Here is a 27885-nt window from a genome sequence, read left to right as displayed (position 1 = left end):
CCTCAGCTTAATTTGAGCTGCATGAGTAAGAATTTACTTTGCCATTTAATTAACTGTCTGAGTTTCATTTTATGATGGACAAAAGCAATTTGTATCTGCCTTGATGTTAGACTTAAAAGAAACCATGTAATGAGATTCATTTCTTTAGCAAAAAGACCAGGTAAAGGTCATATGGAACAAAACCCATTGCTGATCAAATGTTTTTGTCCCCAAATGTTGTTTTTTACAATTTTTAAACAAAGTTTTATTCTTGCGATTCTGTTATTTTCTTATAACTTGTAGTTTGCCTCTAATAGAGAGAGAGAGTACCTTGTTGATCTGTGTTTGTCACAATGAGCAGAAAATATAAAAACTGCAAAATCATTAAGTGGTCTTGAATGAATGTCAAATGAATGGCAGACATCTCAAAACACATTTGATATTTAATAATATATTATTCATAACCTGAAGGAATGAGCAATTCAGAAGCAAAGAACATGTCAAATAATAATCATACATGCTGACGACTCCTGTTTGTAAAGCATAAAATTAAGTAAAGGGGTTTGAAACAAAAAAAAAAAAAACTTGGTACGTTTATAACATCTTACAGTATATCGGGTTTTTCTAGACTGTTAATATATCTCATGTATACATGTAAAAAGATGGTGATTTTCTGTCTGCAGATGATACTTCCTCTATTGCTTGCGGAAGGAGGAATGATGAAACACTAACAAAGCTCCTCATAACAAATTATCAACTTGTAAGGAAACTGCTTCACAAAGACAATTTTAGCTGGGATTCTGCCATTTTGTTGCAAAAAAAGCAAATACTACAAATGTTAACAGCTGACAATTAATGTTGCTATGGCCATGGTAGTTGACTATACTGCCACTACCAAGATCAAATCCTTTCAAAAACTTGGGCTGCAGTAAATCATGATTTGCAATTTGAAAGATATATATATATAAATATATATATATATATATATATATATATATATATATATATATATATATATATATACATGCATTCACTTGCATACGCTTGTTCATTAAAAAGTTATCAGATGCAAATTTGCAAATCGATAGTCTTATCAATGCATTACTGGCTATGCTATTGACAACATGAGCAACACAGGTCAATCCTTATTCACCTTCCTAGGTAACTGGAGAGATAAGAAAGTCTAATTAAAGAAGTGCAAAAGTATTACATTATTTCCTTTGCTATTTGGTTGTCAGACTTGCCCATTGCCAAAGCTGGAATGGCACTGTAATACAAATGTCTTAATATGTCAACACTGAAGATTCATTGTGCTTTATTGTTCTTTTAAAAGAAATTGCTAGGAGTGTATGAATATTAGAATCATACCCAGAGAGGTAACAAATAACATATAATGGGTTGTTTAATATTACTCCCACTCAGAACTGCAAAAAACAGGCACAAGAACGTGCAATATAGAAGTAGGGGCAGGAGTTTGAATACTTCACTACAGCTAAATTTTGTCAAATTCATCATTGGAGTCTTGCGTTGAAGTCAATGGTCAGATGTTTTTCTCACATCAAATGCTTTGGAGCAAATGGGCATTTTCTCTCTCTGTTTTAGAGGCAATTGATGTTTTAATCTCAAGCCAAATGTATTGAAGTCAATAGGTGTTTTTTCTCTACTTGAAACATTTATTTTTTTTCAGCAAAACAAAAAGCATGGAGAAATTCTAGGGCAGATTTGCAAAAGCGCATATTTCACTACTAATCTGTATCAGACAAAAAAATTTGCTCATCCCTACTCAGGAAGGGGATCTATTATATTGGAATTGAGTATAATTAGAATATATGGGGATTTTTTTAATGTGACTGCTACAAATATGGTTGGATTTGTTAGTTCTTTGATGTTTTAATCTCTTCAAAGAAACGTGGTGCTAATTTTGCAAAAATAATATCTAATTTCTGCTCGGTATTTCTTCTAGACATATATACCCCTGGAATATAAATATTAATTCAAAGCCAAAACATTGTTTTATTTTTTTAAATCAAAGCCAAAGCCAAGCACATCAAATATTAATGAACATCTTAGTTTAATAGTAAAGCTTTTTTTATTCATTAGTCTAAGATTATTAACAGGCCTTTTAACTGATACACATATTACATTTCATTTTAACACCTCTCTTATGCCACCATATATATACTGGCAAACCTTCATCAATGTGTAATATAGAAACCATCCAATTCTGTCTATTTCTCTTTGATCTTCCTCTTCTCTGTTCTCTTATAGTGATGCCCTTACTACATTGAGTGTCTGTTTTCTTTGTTTTAGGTCTGTTTTTGTGCCTGTCTTTGATTTTGATTATTTTCCTTTAATCCCACCATTTCCAGAAGTTTCCTTTTTTCATTACTCTTTTATTTTTTGCTAAAAACATAACCCCTTATTTGCCAACAAGCCAATCCAATGCCACTGGCAATCTTGGGATAAATTCTCAGATTTTAGTGAGAGTTCCATTAATATATGAAACAAGCAAAACATATAGCACATATAGATTAAAAAATCATATTCGGTAAACAAGAAGGGAATTAATAAAAGTGCTCAGGCTGTTCATGTATCCCCTTAAAGGTAAAAGGGGACTTGATTATGAGTCTTTACAAGTACATTATACAGCATTATAGACAGAGAGTGGAGGACCATTTTTCCCATAAAGAGGATCACTACGCCAGAGACCCCTTAGACTAGAGGAACAGAACTTTCATTTGAAGCAACGTAGGTGGTTTTTTACAGTGAGGACAGTGAGGTTGTGGAATGCACTGCTGGGTGATGTTGTGATGGCTGATTCAGTTAATGCCTTTAAGAGTGGCTTGGATGATTTCTTGGACAGACATAGTATCAAAGGCTATTGTGATACTAAACTCTAGAATTACAATAGATATTTGTATATATTGTTTTTATAAATGGTTGTATACAGTAGATAGGTTGGTGTGAGTGTGTTTATAGATGTGCACTGGATTCATTTAGAAGGGTTGGACGTTGGTCTTTTTTCAACCCAATTTAACTATGTATCTATGCAACGATGTAAAATTGTAGACAAAGATCAAGTTTTATTACGTTAGATTCTTCCAGATGTATTGAGCTACAAATGATAAATAATAAAATATATACATGTTTTTTCAGGCCAATTATTTTGAAAATATAGTTTTGTTCTTTCTTCCTTAACATAGTTAACTGATATATAATCATATAATTAGTGTTAGTAACAAAATGAATGTGCACACAGGCACTTGTTACCCTTCTGCTGCCTGAGTCTGCAAAACCCATTCTGCTCACCTCTCCATCACCCTTAGCTCTCCTGAGCCCTTAGTAAGGGGACTGGATTGCCAGTGAACCCAAATCCATTCTCTACACTTAGGGGGTTATTTACTAAAACTCGAATTAATTGAATTTTTTTTATTAAAACAAAGTTGACCAAACTCCCTTGCACAAATAGAACTACTTTATCAATAATTTTTCTAGTAAAAGTGGGAGCAAAAAAGTCGAGACAAAACCGAGCGTTAATTTGTACGATCGATGCTCCGAAAACGTAACTTTATCAAATTGTCACTGTGGAAACTCGACTTTATCGGATTATCGGCCAAAAACCCAGACTTTATCAGATTATCCAGCTCAAGAAACAACTTCAGGTTCATCTGCCTTTGACTTCTACATGACCGTGTCAGGTTTGAGATGGAGTATTTTCGGATTTGGATTTTTAGCAGCTTTTGGGTATAATAAATCTCTAAAAATTCGAGTTTTCCCCTTAAAAACCCCAACCAGATAAATTCAAGGTTTGGTAAATGGGCCCCTAAAAGAAACTAATTGTTGATTTAAAAAAAAATGTTACAGGGGTAGCTTTTTACATCCGTAGTAAAGTGTAGTCTGAGGCAAGGTTCTCACAGAGGCAATGATGACAGGCACTAAGCTTTTCCTTACTTGTGCCAATGTCTGCAGCTGCATGACACAAATCACAGCCATTCCATATCACAGAGAAAGGAAGCTAAACAGCTCTTTTATGATAGCTAATGGAATGAAAAATTGTGATGTGATAAAACGACCTACATGTCTAGAACTCAAAGTATGAAACATTTATGTGTAATTTTTATTTTGCTCTGATGACAGGCATAGGAAGGTCCTCAAAATCCAAGATGAAGAATGAATCATGAAGCATTAATGAAAGACTATTGCTATATAAAGCTTAAGTTTTTATGTCCCCATATATCAAGGTGAAACCCTTAAGATTTCTTTGACATAACTTTTAATAGGGGTATTGTTCATTGTAGATCTGACAAAACATAAGACAAGCTTTTTGCAGCCCCCAGTATTCATGGCTCAGATAAAATAAAAAGAATCATCACATTCATTTACATCACATGGAAATGTAGGCTATCTCTTGTGAGTAGAAGGCTTGTTTTAATACCCTGTCGGAAACTGTAATAACCTTAAACAAATAGTTCAGTTCTATTTACTTTGTAATATCAGGGTTTTTACAAGATTGACTACCTGGTGGGATGACTGTACAAATTTCACTGCAGTCCCCAGGCACTTCTGTAAAGAGGACTATTTCACTCCATGTGCCATGGAAAGATACTTTCAATGCTGATCTATGAATTAAACATGCCTCTGGAGGCTTGATGTGGGTAATCACAGGAAACCACTAAGGAAGTAACGTACAGTTCTCCAATAAGCTGTCACAGCACCTGACTATTTTCTGCAATGAGAAATAGTTAGTATAAATAAAACCTCCCTGCAAAAGGGAGACAATTCTTAGAGGCCTGTTGATGCTTGGGGGTTGAGATTTGAACACAGAAAGCAGGTGTCATGATATTCTCAACACAAAGATTGCATGTGTCCCACAGAAATAAACTCAGTCTAAATACTGAACAGCAGGACACCAAAGATGCTATCATGGCATTTTCATTTGTTTCGCATCTGATTTAAAATTGAATGTGCTTCTTTTAAACAAAGGCTCAACTGGAGGGGATATATATGTATACATGGAAATGGAGACGGAAGAAAACCGGCAGCTATAAAGCAGTTTTTAATCAAGAATAAATACATGTATTGTTTTAAGAGATAACTCTTTTAAACATCTAAACCTAAATCATTTTTTCATAATAAAAGACTTGCATTTCACAATGTTAATATTCTTCATTTGACAGTATAAAGCATAATTGGACATAGAGCATTTTTATGGCCTGCATTGAAGTGGTATATTCTTTTAAAGAATAAACATGCTGTACATTGATATATACAAATAACTCAACTAATAAGAAGAAAAGTAGATGAGGACTAAACGTAATAAAGAGTTTGCAATTAAAAGACCGGTACTGTACAACAACAGAAATGAAAAGTATTGATATGGCTTTACATAGCATTTATTTTAATACACTGTGCATGTAAAATATTTTCTTTTTATCAAATGTATGTTTTTTAGCTCAGTGTGTTTGTTATCAGCTCTTTTATCTTTGTCTAAATAAAACCCAACATGTTTGTCGTGTTTAAAGGAGACTTTGATTATACATATTCATGGTCTTCAAAATACCTACCAAGCAAGAACTAAAGGCGTCACACAAATATCAAGCTTTCTAGAAATAGTACTACATTTTTTAAAGTGCACTCTTTTGCTTGAATCTGAACCTGGGAGATTTTTTGCCATGCCCCCATTCTGCTTAGATCTCACCCCATCCCACCCAAACAAAGCACCTCTGCTTCTCCCCTGTCAAGGGTATAAATCTCTGCATAGTAGCATTAATTGAAGTAAACCCTGGATCATAAAATATACCGTTTGCTATCTTGTCTTCTAATGGGATCCTCAGATTATCCAAAAAATTGGGTGAGGAGATAAGGAAGATTTTAGGAGGAGACATGGGGTGTTTTTTGCAGCATGAGGCCCTTCAAAATGATTACTATTGTACATCAATCTCTTATTAAAACTATGTGGTATAGAGGCCCAGAAAGAACTAATTAAGGTCTAAATTAACTATTAATTAACTAATTAAGGTCTATATTATAATGCTTTAGTGATTGTGAATATTGATGTTGGAAGGGTTGGTGTGTGATGTCAGACAACAGTTGTGTCAAAAAAAACAATCCACAAGGGAGAGAATAATAAATAATGTATCACATGTCAATTCCGTATTACACACACTAAAGGCTGCCCAAACAATACGAATGATAAGTGTGTCCTATGCTCAGTGAATCACAGGCACACAAGGGCTCACTGCAGGGAACAGAACATTATGATTACCTAAACAGGTTTCAGCACTGATAAAATATAATAACTCAAGAGCCATTTGCAAATCAACATCAACACGTGGGCATCAGTTGGCAGCTTGACACTGCAGCTTATGGAACAGAATGAGAAAACATGGTATTTGTTTCAGTTTACTAATTATTAGAGCAAACTGAATTAGCTAAAACAAAGACAATTAGAAGCAGGTTAAACAGAACATTCTGTCACATTAAACAAACAATAATTATGTATGCTGAATTTGTCAGAGAACAATTTTCTTTTTTTTATGAAAAGTTTTAGATCAATTATCTTTTAATGGCCAACTAAACATAACATTAATTGAATTTTCTCTGAGATGCACAAAACATAAGTTTTAACAACCCACCAACTGTAAAAAAAATAAAAATAAAATAGTACCTTGTATTTGATCCAAACTAAGATACAATTACCTTTAAGCAAAACCAGCCTATTTGGTTTAATTAATGTTTACATGATTTTCTAGGTATGAAGATCCAAATTACAAAAAGATCCATTATCCAGAATACCCCAGGTCATGAGCATTTTGGACAAAAGTTCCATACTGTTCTACAAACTAATCTCCACAAAACAGATTAGGACCGCTTCAACTCACCACCACTTAGTCGCTCCCCTGTGGTGCCGGGTGCTCAGTCCGCAGTGTCCCCACTGCCAACATTAAAACACGAACAGGAGGACAGCACTGTTAGGCACTGTAGAAATACATAGGCCTTACATGTTTCGGGAACACCTTCCCTTAATCATAGGCTCTATGATTAAGGGAAGGTGTTCCCAAAACGTGTAAGGCCTATGTATTTCTACAGTGCCCAGCAATAAAAACCTGTTTTTTACCGGAGTGCCGTCCTCCTGTTCGTGTTCTACAAACTAAACCAAAGCAAAGTACAGCGTATATCTTAACTGATTCCCACTCACTTTATATAATTTATAAATGCAAATATCTAAAGGGCTTATATTGTAAGCCTAAAAATAACCCTAGTTTTTAATCCAAATGTGGTAATTAATAATATTTCAGGTTCCATTCTTAATCATTAATTTATGTGAATCCCAAGTTCAAGATAAACCTGATTGTCACCTTTAGGGTCAGACTGGGCGGGTGGGAAACCGGGGAAAACCCTGGTGGGTCCCACTGACTGAGGCCTCCTCCCCCTGATGGACCAGTGGGCGCTCCATTCACAATCACAATTATACAGGAATCAAAAGGTTTGGGTTGTATATATGTGCACACAGAGGGGGGGCAGCTCTTGGTGGGCAACTCTCGGCCAATTTCTTTGAGTTGTTGCCTGAAAACCCCAACTTTTTTGGATTATCGTACAAAATCCTGCGCAGATTACAACATCTCCAAATTGTAAAAGGGACATCTGTAGTGATGGGCAAATTTATTTGACAGGCGCGAATTTTCGGCAAATTCCTGCGATTCGCCGCTGGCAAATACATTCGCCAAACCGCAGCGAACATTTGCCAAATTTTTTGCCGTTTTGAGAATTTCGCAAATTTTTTGGCAAAGCAAAACGCCTCAAATTCGCCCCTCTCTAGACATCTGCCATTGACTTATACATGACCTCGACAGGTGGAGTATTTTCACATTTTTAGATGTATTGGGGTATGATAAATTCAAGTTTTTTTCCTCTAAAAAGTTTCCCCCTTTAAAAACTTGACCAGAAAAAAATCAAGTTTTAATAAATAGGCTCCTAAGTATGTTATAGAATTCCTTATTTTTTGCAGCTGTTCAATAGGTCTTAATTTTTTGTCTTTTAATTTTTATATTTTACATTTTATCTTCCTCTTGCTCTTCCCAGTTAGCAAATGGGATTCACTAAGCTCGGTAGTCAAAGTACTATTGCTCTATGGGTTTACAATTTTATTGTCATTGTTACTTTTTTTTACATGTCTATTCAGGCACTCTACTATTCCTACTCCAGTCTCTCATTCAAACCACTGCCTGGTTGTTAGGGTAAATGCTGCAATTTAAAAATGGAAAACTGCTGAAAAAAAATGCTAACTAATTTGAAAACAATAACATCAGAAATCTCAGAATATCACTGTCAATCACTGATCATATTAAAAGTTATTATTAATGTAAAATCACCCCCTTAAAGTCATATATGGAATTGGTTAATCAGAAACCCGTTATACAGGAAGCTCCCAATTACGGAAAGGCCAATAATTTGTCCTTATTGGAAGCTAAACCAGCCTATTGGCTTTATTTAATGTTTACATTATTGCATTTCTTCAGTGTATAGTGTGAAGAATATTCTCCTTGTATTTTTTACCAAACAGTGTGCCTAGAGATATAGATATTTGTTGGATATGCAAATACCACATAATACTATTCTGTTGCTACAGGCACATGGAGATAAAGTGACTTGCTTAAGGCAACAATGAACACACACATTGAGATTCAAGGCAGGTTCCTGCTTCTCTAAGACCTTGTTTTTACAACTAAGTAGTGCTTGGGGTTCGGAATCATGGTACCAGGCGGCAACTGTAAAAGGAACAGCGAAGACAGACTGTGTATGTCATTTAAGTGTAATTTGGATATCCATACTTATTTGGATCAGAGCTGTAAAATTCAGCTTTAGACTAAAAAAATGTAAGTAAAACTGTCAGTTGTTCATTTTCTTTTCTTGTTTTAAATGGGCAGTTCAAGATAAAGCTTGCCTTTTCCTGAATTTGAGTTGTTTTTAAGTAAAAAAAAAAGGCCAAGGTTTTCTTCAGTGCTTTCCCATTGCTGTTTGCATACCTTGTCAGCTAGGAAAGGTTCTATAACTGTTGAGATTTATAGAGTGGCAATATAAAATTATGTATGAACTGTGCTTGGCACAGGGAAATATCTCTTCATACATCAATCTGAAAATAACATCAAGAAAAATAGTCTGTTCGGAGTCTTACTGAATTGCTGGTAAAGTGATCAATCTGCTACCTTGTCCTTGTCTGGTCTCTGTTCTGGTCTGACACAGTATGTATTCTAAGCTCTTCAAGGTCACAGATTTATTACACACAACAGTCTGTTCATTTGCTTAATTTGCTTTACTGATGACACTGGCCAGCAAATGCATCACTCCTAGAGGTTACAGAATAAGGCTTCTCTGTACTGCACAGTATGGAAAGACTGATTCCCTCAGAAGGTTTATTATGTTCTATAGCACTGTGGGATGATTAGGGCTGGAACAGACTTTCGCAGACTTTCTCAAGCACAGAATATCATATAAAGGTTATATATAGACTTACCTGGAATTATGGAAATGTGCTTGGCTAAAAATCTGTTGGTGTCATACATGTAAGGCAAATACAAGTGCTGTGTCTCTGTTTAATTGCAGACTGGAATATAGCATAAGGGAATAGATCAGCTGCGTCCAATTGTGATTTAATATTTTATTTTCCAGTAGACAATACAAATAGAGAGCTTTTAAATGAGCAAAGAAATGTTGTTTGGTTAAAAGCCACTTGCCTGAAATAAAGAGGACTCCCTTAATGCACTGAATGTGGCCCTCCACTTTAAAGGGTCAGTATACCAGCAACTGAAAATCAATCCAACCTTTCAAAAATTCAGAGTAGTTTCTAGAAAACTAGAAAATACAGGGTTGGACTGGGGTGTGCAAGGAACACTGTGGCTGCTACCCCAGGGGCCCCCATACCCCCTCTGGGGCCCCCTGCCACCCACCAGTTCAACCACCCTTTTCCCCCAATGCACACCAGCCCCATCCCCCCCACGCATGAACCTTATACTTACTTATGCCCCAATCAGGGAAGGGAAGGCAGCGGGGGGCAATGGCAGAGGGTAGGCAGGGATTGGGTCTGGGTTGGGCCGGGGGCCCGCTGGCCAATTTGACCCTGAGAAAATATAAAATAACTTTAGTTTTATTTTGTAGGGAGCTTTAACTAATTCATTTATATGTATTATATGAGATTTCATTCACATTTTTAAAGGTTTTCTCCCCTGTGTTTTTACAACCTAAAAAGGGGTGTCAAAACTCCCAAAAATGTGCCTGAAATTGCATAAAATGGCCAGTACTGGTGATTTTAATGTGATTCTCACAAGAAAATGTGCTTGTACATTGAATATGACTGGTATCTGATTTTGGGTGCTACCAGTAAAATGAATGGAAATATGTTTCCTGCTGCATCTTATGCATTAGTCAGTGCCTCATTCACAGAAATACACAGAAATTACTACAATCTGTATTAATTAATTGACTTTTACTCTAGTCATTTCCACATGCTCTGTAATGGTCTTAACGGCATCTTTAGTATACAGTAGTGGAATTCTAAGTCTTTATTTGTTGTTTTTGTGGTCTAATTTATCTTTTTGTTTAGAAGCTCTCCAGTTTGATGTTCCAGCAGCTGTCTGGAGTCCACTTTACATTAGAAACCATGATGAACAGAAAATGGCGTGTATAGAAAGATAAATAATAACAATAAAATTGTAACATAACAAAAGTTAACACAAATACAAAAATGCCCCTTTAAATCAGACCTATTGCAATGCCCCTACTTAAATTTGTTGTAAAGTGCACATCCTTCCATGGTCCATTTCTTATTCTTTCTCATACTGTACAAATAGGAATTTGACTTTTGCATGAAGTATTCCACATATAAATACAAGGGAAAACATAATTTCTTCTGATTGTTATGCTCTCTCAAATATATGTGTGCTCATGTGTAGGGATGTAGCGAACTGTTCGCCGGCGAACTAGTTCGCGCGAACTTCGACTGTTCGCGTCCGCCGCAAGTTCGCGAACGTCGCGCGACGTTCGCCAATAGGCGTTCGCGTCAAAATCGGTCGCCCATTCGACCATTCGATCGCTAAAATCGAACGATTTTCGTTCGATTCGAACGAAAATCGTTCGATCGAACGATTAAAATCCTTCGATCGTTCGAATCGAACGATTTTCGGATGATCGAAGTTCGCGAACAGTTCGCGAACAGTTCGCAAATTATGCCGGTGTTCGCGAACGGCGTTCGCGAACACATCGGCGGCGGTTCGCTACATCCCTACTCATGTGCATAAATCACTGTAACTGTACAGACGTGGGACAAATGACCGGTGCAACAAACTTGCAAGTTGTCTCTTAGGCCGTTTTATAGCTGTTAAACGTTTGAGTGCCCCCAAGCACCTGACAAATTAGCTGCTGCTGCAGCATGAATTCCCATGCACACTGGGTTACAACCATGGCATGCTAAACAAATACGATTTCTATAAAGGTTCTCACGCTTCAATGAATGCCAGAATTCTTTAATGGAAAATATCTCCTCAGCTTGCATAACTTATCTATTACCTTGGCCAAATACACCTTTCATTTTCCTAATTATCTTTTCTCTGCTCCAAATCTCCATGCCTTTTCTATACACTGACTAATTCCTTATTTATCCTTGCTCAACCCAATGTCCACTTGATAACAAAGAAAGCTTAGGAAAGAACATTTTGTAAAATATATATTTATTCTCCATGCATTCAAACATTCCCATGCTAAAATGCTAGAGTCATACAAATACAAAATATTCAGAGAAGATTTAATTCTCCTGACCTTGTAACACACTGTTTTTCCTTACCTGGTAACTACACACAGCACAGAACGTCAGTTATATTTTTGTGGTACAAAATCATGGGACCAGGAGCCTTATGTAAGAGCCACACTGGCAATATTCCGGTAGGGTTTTATAATATGATGTGAAAATAGTTCAAAATCATATCATTAATATCCTTCTATTGTGTCAACCATACAAGCTTAGACATGCACACATGAAATGTTTTTCTCTTGCCTAGATTGGGGGACACAGGCACCATGGGGATGAAGATCCTGTTGCTTGGAGAAAGGACACTAAAAGGTTAAAGTGGCTCCTCCTCCTCCTCCTGCTCTGGGCTTCATCCCCGCCTACCTCCTCAATCCTCAGTTTTCTTTAGTGTCCTCAGAAGGAGGATGGACACGTCGTGGCTGGGAGCAATGGTACAGATTTATTCAGTATCATGCCACTACTAGGGGTCAGTGTTTCTCTTCCAGAACCCCTCCAGCCAAGGACTTCTGATCTGAAGATGCTCTATAGCCTTCCCGCTCTACGGAGGCTGCAGGCTGGGGAGCTCCCCCCCACACTACCCTGGGCACTGGTTCCCGCTCTCCGGAGGCTGCACCAGTAGCCACAACAGAGGGTATATCTTTTATTGAGCATTCCTGGCTGGCACAAGGAGGTAAGTCAATTCCCTCCTCCCTCCCCCCATTACATGCTGCCTGTCAGCTCTGCAGAAAGGCATTTAGTTTCACTTTCACTGCAATTCTCTCACACAGATTTTCCTAGGCATTTAGTTTCACTTTCACTGCTATTCTCTGACAAAGATTTCCCTAGGCCAGGGATGTCCAAAAGGTAGATTGGGATCTACAAGTAGACCTTAGCTGGTCATCAGTAGATCTCAAGACACTGTCAACACTCATTTTGTCTAAATCACCCTCCTGTTTCATGCTCTTTATTCAGATATTTATGTTAAGGTTACAAAAAAATGGATGTTTAAACATAACAATATACATTTCTCATGAATCAATATTTAAGTAATATTTTCTATGGAACAGAATGCTAACAATGCTTTTATAGATGTAGATCATAATGGGACAACAGCTCTATAAGTAGACTCCGCATTGGTAACTCAGTGCCATTCCCAGCGACCTTTCGCGCCACCATCTGGCGCTGCGTCTATTTCATTGTGAACGAGTCACTGCACACGGGCGCCATCTTACTAAGGTACTATACCAAAGCCCGGGAAACCTCTCTGGTGGCCATTTTGGATCCAATACTGAGCGTTTCCAGCCTCACTGTCTCTCACAGAGAAGAACAAGGCACCATTCCTTCCTACATTGGTGAATAGGTAGTTACTCTTCCCTTACTCTTTCTCTAGGGGATTAACACTTCCCTCTCTCTATGGGACCTGCTGTGGGGTTTTTCACTACTTCCCTCTGTCTCCACAGATCGCACTCTAAGGGAGAGGTGGTTCACTCCTCTGGACTCTCCTAATATTCCCCAATATCTTTACTTACTGGGTGGCACTATCTACATAGTATAGCCATGACGGGCAGATGACCAGTCCCTTCCCAAGCAGGCAACTGCAAGTACCACCAATGCAATTTAGTATTTGGCATGGGCTACTTGCAGACCTAAATTTGCTAGTGTTTTGGCTGAGCCAATATGTGAAGCCTGTAAGACTGCAGCAGTCACTGCACAATTACAATCCCACACAGCCCTACCAGCCAGCTCTGCGACAGCTACGGCTAATCAAACGAGCTTGGATTCTGATTTGGTGTGCGCTCTACCTCTAGCGGGTCTACAAAACCTAGCCAGAATTCCAGAGACTCTAGATAAGGTCCTACAGCACCTATCTACACAGCCTCACAGACCGGTCACTCAGCAGTCGGCCACTAAGTGACCTCCCCTTTCCCCACCTGTTTTGCCTGATGAACAGGAAGAGGCATCGGGAAGAGTGACAGATCCTATCCGCAGATGAATAGGATCAGGATACCCCTAGATCACAATGAGAGGTCGAGAGCCTGATTCAGGCACACCCCACCTTTAGCAGAGCCAACTAAAAACATTTTCAAGAGGCAAAAGAAGTCGTCTTGTGTCTTTCCAGCCTATGAACAGCTGGGTGACATTGTTAAAGCACAATGGAAAACGACAGACCATAGAGTCCAATTTTCCATTGCTTTACTCAAACTTATGCTTTAACGATCCTATCGACAAACATCTTGAGGGTTTCTGCAAGTCGATTTTTACAGCAGCAGGCGGAACTCTCCGACCTATTATTGCCACCCCATGGGTATCCAGGTCAATGGAGGTTTGGGTGGAACAGGTGGCCGAACTCATGGCTCAGAAGACCCCTCCACAGACCTCTTTCTAGCTCCGATAGCGGACACAAACATATATATATTTGCGTAGCAGTCCTGGACGCGGCTTAGCTCGTCGCAAGGGCTTCGGCATAATCCATTGCAGCCAGACGTTTCCTTGGCTAAAGAACTGGTCAACAGATCTTACCTTGAAGTGGTCTCTGCTTGGTCTCCCATTCTCGGGAAAACAACTTTTTGGTGCTGAACAGAGAAGGTAAATTCTCAAGCTACAGGAGGCAAGAGCACTTTACTTCTGCAAAACAGACCCAAGAGGACTACCTTCAAAAGGCAACCATTTTTTCGTCCCAAATCAGTCAGAGGTCCGAACATGAAAAACAACAAGCTCCGACCCGCCCCAGATTCCAGTCAAGGCAGAGCACTTCTTGGTCAGGAAGCAGAGCAGCGCCTAAGCCCGCACAGGACAAAACAGCCTCCGCATGAGGAGGTGCCCACCCCTGAAAGCTTACCCTTTGGCGGACGCTTTAGTCACGTTCGGGAGGTGTGACGGCATAGAGTACTGGTCCCCTGGGTCCTACAGATCATATCTATCTCATAGAATTCGCTAAGCTACCTCCGAGGTGATTTTCCATCTCAAGGCTACCTACCGGATAACCCAGGCACTCAGCATGCCAAGGGTTTCCACATGCCCTGACTGCCTCCGCGGTAGTAATGGCGGTCCCTCAAAGGGAAAGGGGCTTCCGTTTCTTCTTAAACCTGTTTATAGTACCCAAAAAGGATGGATCTTTTCGCCCGGTGCTAGACCTAAAGGCACTAAACGACCATGTAAAGAAGCACCACTTCAAGATGGAATCCATCCAGTCAGTCCTAATGTCCCTGGACATAGAGGATTTCAGGGCGGTGATCACCATCAAAGATGCATACCTGCATGTCCCCATACATCCCAACCACCACTGGTTCCTTCACTTTTCAGTGGCAGGAGAACATGGCAATCCCTGGCACTCCCCTTCTGACTATCCTCCGCGCAAAGGCTATTCACATAGGTCATGGCTGCGGCTCTAGAGGACCTGCGACTGCAGGGAGTGAGTGTCATACCATACCTGGACGACCAACTGGTAAAGGCCCGTTCCATGGCACTGGCCACAACTCATCTGCAGACACTAATGCTGTTAGGCTGGCAGATAAACTTCCAAAAATCTCGATTCATACCTTCTCAGAGTACAGAATATTCAGGGCTTGATCTAAATTCTTCATTGGGAAGAGCCTTCCTTCCCCAATCCAAGATCACCTCAATGCAGGGGCTCCTGTCTGCTCTGCAGAAAGCGGATCAGGTACCTTTACGATTGCCATGAGAGTGCTGGGGACTATAGTGTCATCCTTCGATTCCATATGCGCAGCTCCACATCAGAGCCTTACAGAGCCTTACTCCAACACCAGAGGAGGAACTGAGCGAACCTAAACTGCAGGATTCACATATAAATAAATGAAGATGATGATGATGATGATTCCCCTATCAGAACTAGTTTGAATCTCTATCAATGGTGGCTTTGACCAACAACACTTCAGTCAGGAAAAGCCTTCCCCGATCACCAGTGGACAGTCATCACAACAGATGCCAATCTACAAGGTTGGGGAGAAGTATTGGGAGACCTAACCGTACAGGGACGTTGATCACAGTAAGAATTACTCCCCATCAACATCCTGGAATTAAGAGCAATCTACCTGTCATTGCTCCAATGGTCAGGCAGACTTCAAGATCTACCTGTAAGAATACAGTCAGACAATGTGACAGCGTTGGCTTACATCAATCACCAAGGAGGCACAAGGAGTCAAGCTGCCCTCGCAGAGGCACAGCAAATTCTTCTGTGGGTGTAAAACACAGTACCAGCTATCTCCGCAGTTCATATCCCTGGAGTGGACAACTGGATAGCAGATTTTCTCAGCCGAGAGACCTTAGATCAGGGCGAGTGGAGCCTACACCCAGAGGTTTTTTCAACTGATTCTGGCAAGGTGGGGCACTCCGGAAGTAGACTTAATGGCATCCAGGTACAACAACAAGCTTCCGAGGTTCATCACAAGAAGCAATGACCCTGTGGCCCTAGCAGTGGACACGCAGTTTCACCTAGCATATGTCTTCCCACCACTGACACTTTTGCCAAGGGTAATCAAGAAGGGTAGAAACACTTCTAGTGGCACCCTACTGGCCACACCACACTTGGTTCGCATAGCTCATAAGTTCATCAGTGGACGCACCATTCCACCTTCCAGACAGAATGGATCTGTTATCTCACGGACTGATTCTCCACCCGAGTTCACCATGGCTGGCTTTAACCGCATGACACTTGAAGGCATAATCCTAGTCAGATCAGGAGTTCCAAAAAAAAGCCATACCGACCTAAGCCCATCTCCGCACGCATCTACCACAGTGTATGGAGGAAATTCATATCCTGGTGTCAATCTAAAGCCAAAGACCCACAGTCTAGGGACGAAAGTAACCTATTGTTATTCCTTCAGGAGGGTTTAGAAAAAAGGGCTGGTGCTCAGCTCACTGAATGTTCAGGTATCAGCCTTATCTATCCTTTTTCAGCAGCAGCTTGCAATGCTGCCCAACATCAAGACCTTCCTCCAGGGAGCATTGAGGATCATACCGTCACTTCGGCTAGACGAGTTTCAGAACTAGCAGCTCTATCCTGTCATCCACCATTTTTGATTTTTTACTAGGTCAAGGCGGTGTTGAGACCTACCCTGGATTTTCTTCCTAAGGTGGTGTCAGAGTTCCATCTTCACCAGGACCTGGTGGTTCCTTCATTTTGTCCTGAACAAAAGACAAATTTGGAACAGTTACATACGTAGATGTGGTTCGTTGTCTCAGAACATACACCAGGGCTACCAAGAGTAGAAGGAAGCTAGACAACCTCTTTGTCTTACCAGAAGGACCACGGAAAAGCCTTAAGGCATCTAAGGCCACCAATGCAAGATGGATTAGGTCAACAATCTTGAAGGCCTATTAGGTACGAGGTAAGGCCACACCCTGCCGGGTTCAGCTCATTCTACTTCTTCACTCAGCACTTCTTGGGTGGTTCGCCTCCAGGCTTCAGCAGAACAGGTCTGTAGGGCTGCAGTGTGGTCATCCACACACCTTTTCCAAATTCTACAAGGTGCATACATTCGCCTCAGCCGAAGCGAGCTTTGGGAGGAAAGTGTTGCAGGCAGTTATTCCCTGAACACTAGGGGTAAAAAGTCCCGCCCTCATGGGTAGCTTTGGGACGTCCCCATGGTGCCTGTGTCCCCCAATCTAGGCAAGAGAAAAATAGATTTTTGTAATTACCGTTAAATCCTTTTCTCTTGTCCTACATTGGGGGACACAGGCCTTCCCTCCCTGCATTAGTTCAAGTTAACGTTGATCAATTAATATCTTATATAATTTTTATTGTTCAAATACCAACAAGTTCAAACAGCAGGTGGTTCATACCGTGCTTAGCTTGCATTGGGGAGGTGCTCCTTCTTTTCACATGGGCAATTGGTAGGGCTCGTCATCTCTTCTTCGGTCAGAAAACTGAGGATTGAGGAGGTAGGCGGGGATGAAGCCCAGAGCAGGAGGAGGAGGAGGAGCCACTTTAACCTTTTAGTGTCCTTTCTCCAAGCAACAGGATCTTCATCCCCATGGTGCCTGTGTCCCCCAATGTAGGACAAGAGAAAAGGATTTAACGGTAATTACAAAAATCTATTTATCAAAGTTCATCAAATGTTTATCAAAGTTCATGTAAGTTCATTTTCTTTAACTATACATTAAATAATTCTTTGAGACCCCTTAAGGACTGTTTGTGAACTGTCCTGATGTATATAATTGTTTAAACTGAATTACAAGCAGTCAGTCACCAAAAGTCTATTGTCTGAGAGTTGCAAAAAGCATAACACAAATTAGGTTACTTTTGGGAATGGCATTTTTATAAACATTAAATGCATTTGGCTTCTTTGGGTTCTGAGTTTGTGTCTCTTTTTGTTCAGCTAGTTTCGAAGAGAGCAATTTTTCACATTTTATTTTACTTTTACTTTACTTTGGCAATATGTCAATTCTTATTAAAGATGGGCATTTTTCACATTTTATTTGTAATATCATCTAAACAAAATGCATGCTTGCCAAGTCACGCTATACCACTATTTCATACCCAGTATGGAATTCATCTACAGATTTTGTTTTCCTCATAATTTAAGAATGTAAACCAGAATAAACAATTGTCACATATGAGGTAAACTAAAGAAGGAGAATTCAGAGCATAGACGGGCAGAAGAATGTATCACAGTAGGCAGAATCATACTTCAATACAGCTTCCAGTTTAGTTCTTGGTGCCTAAGGCAGAGTGAGATAATAGGATTGTACTAAAGAAACTGATGCAGGAATGAAGCCTGAACTGCAACACATTATACTTTGTTTTCAGTTCAATGAGCACCTCCGTCACAAAGCACTTTCATTACATTCTTTTACACTATCTCAGAATTGGCATAGCCCATTCAATTGTATGGAAGAAAATCAGGTGGCACAAAAATTGAAGTATAAAAAGTGGTGAAAAATGGTATGTAGTTCTTTAAATTGATTTTTATTCGCTATCACCCAGAAGGGGGTAAATGTACCAATAGTTGGAGCATTTCAACAACATTTATACACAGATTTATTAATGCATTCCTATAAGGGGAACTATCCCTACAATGACAATATAATATACATTTAATCCCAAGCAAATAAGAAATGTTGTCAACTTAAACATTTAAAAATTCTGCCCTGTTTCTGAAACAATTGAGTTACTCTTCATTATCCCCCCTCCTAGCAATCTGTTACTCGGTTCATGCAGGAGTTGGAGTTAGATTTGGATTAACATCTGTGGGGGGTAAGGTTCCCTTTGCCTAGAAGATGTATTAGAACTAACTCTTTCCAAATAACTGACTCTGGCACAAGAGTGGCACAACTGACAGTAATCTCAGTTACATTGTCTAAGCAAACTCATCCATTGATGTATTAGGCCTAAATGTCACTCAAAATGGGACTTCTGCAAAGGAAATACATATTTCATAAACTGTACAGAATATTTCATTCAATTTTAGTTACCCTTTAAGCAATGTTGTTAAACACCTGTTTAAAAAAGATGTTAAAATACACCAAGTTTTGCCACATATATGCAACAGTACCATGTGCTACAAATTATTGTGTCCTAAATATAAAATTGCATTGTCTTGGAAGTACAGAAAAGCAGCAAAGCTAAGAATAACTATTACATAGATTTTTGTTTAACACATCTTCTCTATAACTGCAGGAGTCAAATGGTAATGGGAAATGCATTTACTAGATGAATGCATTGATGTCAGATCTCTGTAATCTCTATATGGCTGGCAGAAACAGCTGCAGTTCCCTGGAGGTCATTTTCTTTTTCTCAGAATGACAGTCCAAGACAATTTTACGAAGATGGGAGAGGTAGCCTTAGAGGTGGGTTTTGCACCCTTCCTTCATCATTGCTAACAAGCATGGGCTTATGCTTATTTCTAACAAACAGCAAATCTCTTAAGATTATCAAAACTGTTTTATGATCAATAGCCTAACAGCATACTTGTATTTATATAACTAAAATGGAAAGGCAATGCATGAATATGACAGTCAAAAACCATAGACATGGAGTAGAAAAAAGGAATGCATAAGATAATAATTAAATCAAATCTGTATTTGTATTACCCGACTGAAGCAACGCTAGGGTTAAGGTTAAGCCCTGTTTACAGACCTGCCTAGAAATGTGCTATTAGTTTAGAAAGGTCTAAAGGTACAAGGTAAGTGTGAATGTAATCCATTCTGTTTAAACTAAAGCTGACATTGCTGGCAACAATGGATAGCATTCTCACCAAGCATCATTGCAAATATTAGAAGTCAATATATAAAAGAATGTTTAAACAACGTGAACCATAAAGTAATAAAGTAGAAATGGTGTTACTTACCTTATTTTTCTCTAACAGAATATAAATACACCAAAGAGATTGGGGTCAGGAAAATGAGATGGCTTTCAAATTCAAATTACCATTTCCCTCATAATGTGGGATTCCTCGTATAATAGTGTCATTTTCTGTGATATAAACACAATTTAAATATGAATACCAGCAATCTTCAGACCTCATTGTACTTTTCAAGTTTTATGCTCTGCTTTCAGGTCACAGAAATAATTTCATCCCATATATTAATAAACATTTTGGTATCATGTATTCTGCAATCATCTAATTTTACAGCAGACCTTGCAATATACAGAAAATGCCAGGTATGTACTGGTATTCAGACAGATATTTTATTCTGTAGTGGAATATAGGGACACAGAGGGAGACTTTTTAGATATAAGCCATATGCATGCACAGATTGTTTTATGCAATTAGATAGATTCCGATGGATTATTGTATTTGTGGTAAGGCAGTGGTAGAACCCATAATCAAAGCTATATTATTATAAATAATGAAATAAAAACAAAACAATCTGTTGTATAAAACCATCTAAATTAACCCTTATAATGCAATATCCATGGACAGGCCTGTATTTCTTCTTCTCATACCATAAGCCAGATATCCTGGAAGTAAAAATGTGGATCTGAACACTAACCTCAAGCAAAACAGTAACTCTCACTGGAAGATGCCTGAAGGTTTTGAAGCTACAGTATATGATTCAGATTTCGCATGTCATACTAAATCACTCTATGCAGTGTTCAGAACAGATTATTTTCCAACAAGCCCAAATTCACTAATAAATTTTAGATCATGTCATAGAGTAGATGAATATCCAAAAATGTAACAAACTAAGCAGTCTAGCTATGGGCACTTTCAGAAATTTATATTTTCCAAGAAGAATTTTTAATTTTGGGGAAAACAAATGTCAAAATGACAAGTACAATAATAAGACTATCAACAATTCTGGAAGGCAAGAAATGCCAATTGAAACCATATTAATTATCATAGTATATAGGAAAAACTGTAGCAGAAAGATTGACTAATAAATGTGATGGAAAGCAACAGCTGCATATGCAGTGTGCAGAGAATTAGTGATATTAAAAATTACTAGCTTCCCTAAGTAAATAAAAAGAACAATGGATAACTGTGCAGATTTTTATAAAGCTTGCTAAGCCATCTTATGCCTTTACTGTAAATGATATGAAATGCGCTTTATGATAGATAACGTTTGCAAAGGGTTTGCAAAGAATGCCATGATTCAATCCACCCCAGGTTAAAGAATTTAAATAGGAGGAGAAAAAGAATGAATGGCATGGTCACTAATGCACTACATAAATATGGATTGTAGGCAGCAACTACCACCCAACACAAGCAAGTCTCCTACTACCCACGCTGCACCTGACCTTTGTAAGATTTATAATGGCATCTTTATTTGCTGGAATTGTTATGTACTGTAATTTAAGGACATACCATCAAGCCAACTTTTCATTTTTCATGTATTTCCATTTTATTTCATACACTTTTATTTTATGCAGGCTGTTATTATTTACAAAAAAATCAGTTTTCATAAACTTACAACCATTAAAACCTGATTATTGCCTTGCTTTGCCTTTCGAGGCTTTGTAAAAGCTGCAATGCCATAAACAATGGCTTTATAGACTATTGTGATAGAAATGCTTTTATAAAAGCACTTTACAATACCTGTCATCTTGTTAAACTTCCTGGTGCAGTGGTATGAATATGTCTCTGCCACTACCCTACCAAACATAGCAAAGTTACTGGAGCACTCACTGTCGTTCTATTTCTAGAAATAACAGACAGCATCTCTCAACTTGCACTGTTAGCAGTGGCGTTGGTCACCTCCTATAGTTTAGGCAGACTTGTAGGTCCTCAATTTTGTGTTTAAGCTCTAGGCCTCTTCTATTGGTTAAGTCCTGCAATGAAATTTTGTCTGCTGTATGTAAGGGTGCCCCCCCCCCATGGGCACCAAAACAAGCTTTTTTCTTTATTTATCAGAAGCACTCACATCTTCCTGGCATCCTACCATTCATATTGGCAGCAAATCAGATGAATGCCTGGCCCATTCTTGATAATGTTACCACCAGTTGTATTTGCAAAGGCACTTTTGTCTGAATGAGAGTATTTTCAACTCACTTAGATGTTGTACATTATGCATTTGATAAAGCTGTTTGCATTATAAACCACAAATGGTGCTCTCCTTAAACATGATTTGTTTTCTCTTTGGAAATGACACAATCTTCTTTGTCTATGCTATACTTCCCAACAGTCCTCGGGTAATCAATCACATCCCAGTCTTCTAAGACCACAAAGAGCTCAATATAATCAGGTGCTTGATCTATTTTAGCCTAATGTGGACTATTATGGGCCATACATGGGCCAACTGGGCACACCCTCCATCTGATTGGCCCATGGGCCAAACTGGTTCCACTTGACTTGGTGCAATAGCAGATAAAAATTTCTATCCTGCCTTATTCCATGCACAGGCAGATATCCATAGGACATGGATATAGGCTGCGATTGGTGCGCCTCCATATACATACCAATAACTGTATGAAACGTTGTTTCAGACAATATTATTTGCATATATATGGACAGCTTTTGTGTGCAAATGCTATTGCAAAGGAAATATCTACATCAGTGACTGTATCTACCTCAGTGTCTGATCTATGAATCTTACCTAGAGTTTACATTCAGTATTCAAACATGCTGTTACCACTATCTCAACATTAGCTTAATTTCTTTCTCTAATATTTACATTGAATGAGAAACGGATGTAACAACTAATATTGCCTTCTCCTTGTAAAATATAAAACACCCTAATTATTCGCAGACTCAATTAGTAGGTTAAAAACACGTTGTTACTTGAATCACCTATGAATCAACTGATTCTGTTTATTCCAGAGAGAATAGTTGTATTGATACATAATCAAGCATCTCAATTAATGCAAAAGTCACAATAGAAAATGTTATTCAGAATTTAATACCATGTTGTCAAGGAAACCTACCTAAATGTTAACCATCTTTATAGACATAACAAGTCTTCAATACACTCTGTATAATCCAAAGCAAAAAAGGAAGGTTGTGCTAGCCATTAAACATTTTAATTAATAAAGCAGGGGTACAATAGAATTGTGACCCCACAATCCATACAGGAAAAAGAGATACTCTTCACACTCTCGCATTAACATATTAAGTTACATCTAATATTGAACTGAGGAAATCTACAGACTTCCGTTCAGTCAAATACTTTTCCCATTTCTTCAAACATTTGTGTGGCAGTCATGAGAGTTCTTAAACTGAAACATTTGTCAAAGGAGTTGACCACATAGTTCAGACAAAAAGAGATCATCTGCACTCACTCAGATCAATGTGTTAAAGAACATGAAAGCTTCTTGTGCAAGAAGCCAATAAGAAAGTGCACCCCGTGTCCATGTATTTCAGTATATTTAAGGTGGCCAACCTCTTCATAGTCTGGTCTGTCCATATACAGTATATTTTTCTTTTTCATTTAATTTACTCAATTCCAGTATTTTATTATGTATTTTCAAAGGTATAATTTTTCTTTAGAAACTAACTTTCCCAAGGTTAAAAATCTCCATCTGTTTGCCCTTTATGTTGGACACCACAGGCATCACCTTACAGTTCTTGGAAAATGATGGGAACTTGTCTCTGAAAGAGACTTCTTACAAGCAAATACTTGTAAACAAATTTGTAATTCATGATAACCCATTCATTCTTACCCATTTCCTGCTGGCTGTAATAAATGCTAACCCATCTATTATCTCTCTCTACCTCTTTTATCCTTGCATAGGGGCATATTTATGAAGCAATGTCAAAGTGGTGGAAAGTAACATTTGCATCATTGCTTTTTTTACACTGTTGATTTCTACATAAAAAGAAGCATCTTTATAAACCTGAGAAAACATAGTGAATACTGTGTGATTGTAGTAAACTTGTATAGAAACCACCATAGATAGTAAAATGGTTGTGCAATTTTACTTACTGTGCTACCTTCTACTCATGTTTAATAAACTTACTTCAAACTTATTTTAAATACAAGGTTAATTTTATACCAACTTCTGCTATTCCTTATTTGTGTTCTGATATACATGCACCTTAGAATAGTTCCAGTATACCAAAGGCACACTGTGGCTATGAGCCCAGTTTTGATTATAGGCTATCTTTATTTTAGTCATGTTTTAGCTGTTTCCGTATTTTAGTGTATTCAAATGCTGATTTCCTTGAATGTGAACATCCTCTTGAAAAGCCTTCATCACCCATTTATTTAGATTGTAATCTCCAAGGGCCAGGGACCTCCTTCCTCCTGTGTTTTTTTTACTATGTAGTATTTCATCTTTTTTACCCTCTACAGTTATAATAATTGCAGATTTGTCCTGCTTGTACTGTTTTGTAAAGATGCACAACGTATGTTACATAGTAAAATAGTTAGTTAGGTTGAAAAAAGACACACGTCCATCGAGTTCAAACTTTTAACTTTTTTAACCTGCCTAACTGCCAGTTGATCCAGAGGAAGGCAAAAAAAAACCCATCTGAAGCCTCTCCAATTTGCCTCAAAGGGGGAAAAAATTCCTTCCTGACTCCAAAATGACAATCAGACTAGTCCCTGGTCAACTTGTACTATGAGCTATTTCCCATAACCCTGTATTCCCTCACTTGCTAAAAGTTAAAAAAGCTATCCAACCCCTTCTTAATGCTATCTAATGTATCAGCCTGTACAACTGATTCAGGGAGAGAATTCCACATCTTCACAGCTCTCACTGTAAAAAACCCCTTCTGAATATTTAGGCGGAACCTCTTTTCTTCTAAAAAGAATGGATGACCTTGTGTCAGCTGGAAAGACCTACTGGTTAATAAAGCATTAGAGAAATTATTATATGATCCCCTTATATATTTATACATAGCTATCATATCACCCCCTTAAACGCCTCTTCTCCGGTTTGAACGTCCCAATTTGGCCAGTCTTTCTTCATAGCTAAGATTTTCCATATCTTTTACCAGCTTAGTTGCCCTTCTCTGTACCCTCTCTAATACAATAATGTCCTGTTTGAGTGATAGAGACCAAAACTGTACAGCATATTCTAGATGGGGCCTTACCAGTGCTCTATAAAGTGGAAGAATGACCGCTTCCTGCCGTGAATCAATGCCCCTTTTAATACAGCTCAAGACCTTATTTGCCCTTGATGCTGCTGACTGGCATTGCTTGCTACAGCCAAGTTTATCATCTACAAGGACTCCAAGGTTCTTTTCCATAATGGATTTGCCAAGTGCAGTCCCATTAACGGTATAAGTGGCTTGGATATTTTTACATCCCAGGTGCATGACTTTACATTTATCAACATTGAATCTCATTTGCCACTTAGCTGCCCAGATTGCCAGTTTGTCAAGATCCTGTTGCAAGGATGCCACATCCTGGATGGAATTAATTGGGCTGGATAGTTTTGTGTCATCTGCAAACACTGATACATTGCTTACAATACCCTCCCCTAAGTCATTAATAAACAAGTTATATAAAAGTGGACCCAATACCGAGCCCTGAGGGACCCCACTAAGAACCTTACTCCAAGATGTACCATTAACAACTACCCTCTGTACCCGATCCTGTAGCCAGTTTCCTATCCATGTGGACAACTTCATTAAGCCCAACAGACCTTAGTTAAGAAAGCAGTCATTTGTGGGGCATAGTATCAAATGATTTAACAAAATCCAAATAGATCACATCTACTGCCCCCCCACTGTCCATCATCTCACTTACCTCATTATAAAAAGCATTCAAATTAATCTGACATGACCTATCCTTCATAAAGCCATGCTGATTGCTGCTCATAATGTCATTCACTAAGACAAAATTTCCCTTAACAAGCTTTCAAATAATTTTCCCACCACAGATGTCAAACTTACTTGACTTTTTAAATATTGGAATGACATCAGCTTTTCTCCAATCCATAGGTACCATACCAGATGAAAGTGAATCTGAGAAAATCAGACATAAGAGCTGGTTTAAAACGGAACTAAGCTCTCTTAGAACCCTGGGTGTATGCCATCAGGCCCTGGAGCCTTGTTTACATTAATTTTTATTACATTTTTATGGATCATATCCTGAGTTAGCCACAGACTAGATTGAGCTGAGCCATCAGTGCAGCTATAAAGTGAGCCTGGGAACAAAGACTCCTCTATTGTATACACTGAAGAAAAGAACTGATTTAGCACATTTGCCTTTTCTGTATCTGTTACAACCATACTGGTATAATTTTTTAATTGAGCAACACTCTCAACCTGCATCTTTTTACTATTAATGTATTTAAAAAACTTTTTGGGATTAGTCTTAGCCTCCGCTACAATGTACTCCGCTACAATGTACTCTGCTACAATGTGTTCATTTCAGTTCGGATTGCTAATTTACAACATTTATATTCATTAAATGCAGCTTCTGTTCCAACAGACTTGTAGTTGTTAAATGCATTTCTCTTCTTTCCTATTAAGTTCTTTACTTCTATATTAAGCCACATAGGGTGATTCTTAGAGCTTCTACATTTACTCCTTAAGAGAATAAATTGAGAACAGTAATGATTTAATATCATTTTAAATGACATCCATTTCTGTTCTGTGTTTTTAGCTGAAAACTTTTTGCTGATCTGGCAGTACTGTTGCTCTAGTCAATATCTAGGTAATTAAAATCCCTCATTATCACTACTTTACCCAAACTAGCAGCCTTTTCTTTTTGCATCAGGAACTTAGCCTCCTCCTCAATTACATTAGGGGGTCTATAGCATACTCCTACAATTAATTTGCTGGACTCTTTACAGTTGGTGAAGAACTCCACCCATAAGACTTCTGCCCCCTCATTTTCTAACATAACCTCCTAATCCCATAATTGACTTACAAGATTGCTTTCACTTTCAGTAGTGCTCCTACAAGTTGGTTGCACCACTTCCTTTATTGTAGTCATTTTTCAGTCACTATCTCATCTAACCTGTCTTCCACTAAATCATTTACTGAACCCTCCCCCCCATGCCTAGTTTAAAATCTCCCCAAACTGTCTAGACATCTTCTCCCCCAAAACACCTGCACCATCATCATTGAGGTGCAGCCCATCCCTAGCAAAGAGCCTGTAGCCAACTGAGAAATCAGCCCAGTTCTCCAAAAACCTAAAACCCTCCTTCCTGCACCAATTTCTCATCCACGCATTAATCTCCCTAAGCTCCCTCTGTCTTCTGAGCATTGCTTGTGGCACAGGTAATATCTCTGAGAAAATTACCTTGGAAGTCCTCGCCCTCAACTTTACACCTAGTTTTTTAAAATTGTTCTTGAGGACTTCACCACCTCCTCTAACTTTGTCATTGGTACCTATGTGTAGAGACTGCCATGTCTTCCCCAGCCTCTCCAAATAATCTGTCCTCTCATTCCACCACATGCGAACCCTAGCACCAGGCAAGCAGCAGACTGTTTGGCATGAAGGGTCCATCTTTCTAATAATTGAATCCCCTATAACGAGAACCTGCCTTTCCTTCCTTGCACTCCCCCCACCACCCGTATTAGAGTCACTGCCTCCCAGGGTGCTCTGAAAGTCAGCCTGTTCCGTACACGCCAGTTCAGAGCTTTCCTCCCCAGCATCTTCAGCCAAAATGGTGAATTTGCTGTTTTAGACAAGCTGTAGACCAGCCCCCCTACCCGGGTGGTGACGGGTACTTCCCCTCCTGTCTGTCACAAACCTTCCTCCCTCATTAGCCTCCACTGCATCTTCTCCTCCCCCCCACTCCACGAGCCCCTGCCAGTGGTTGCTCTTCA

This window comes from Xenopus laevis, chromosome 3L (assembly GCF_017654675.1).
Source record: "Xenopus laevis strain J_2021 chromosome 3L, Xenopus_laevis_v10.1, whole genome shotgun sequence".
In the NCBI taxonomy this organism is placed as follows: Eukaryota; Metazoa; Chordata; class Amphibia; order Anura; family Pipidae; genus Xenopus; species Xenopus laevis.
This window is presented reverse-complemented; position numbering follows the sequence as displayed.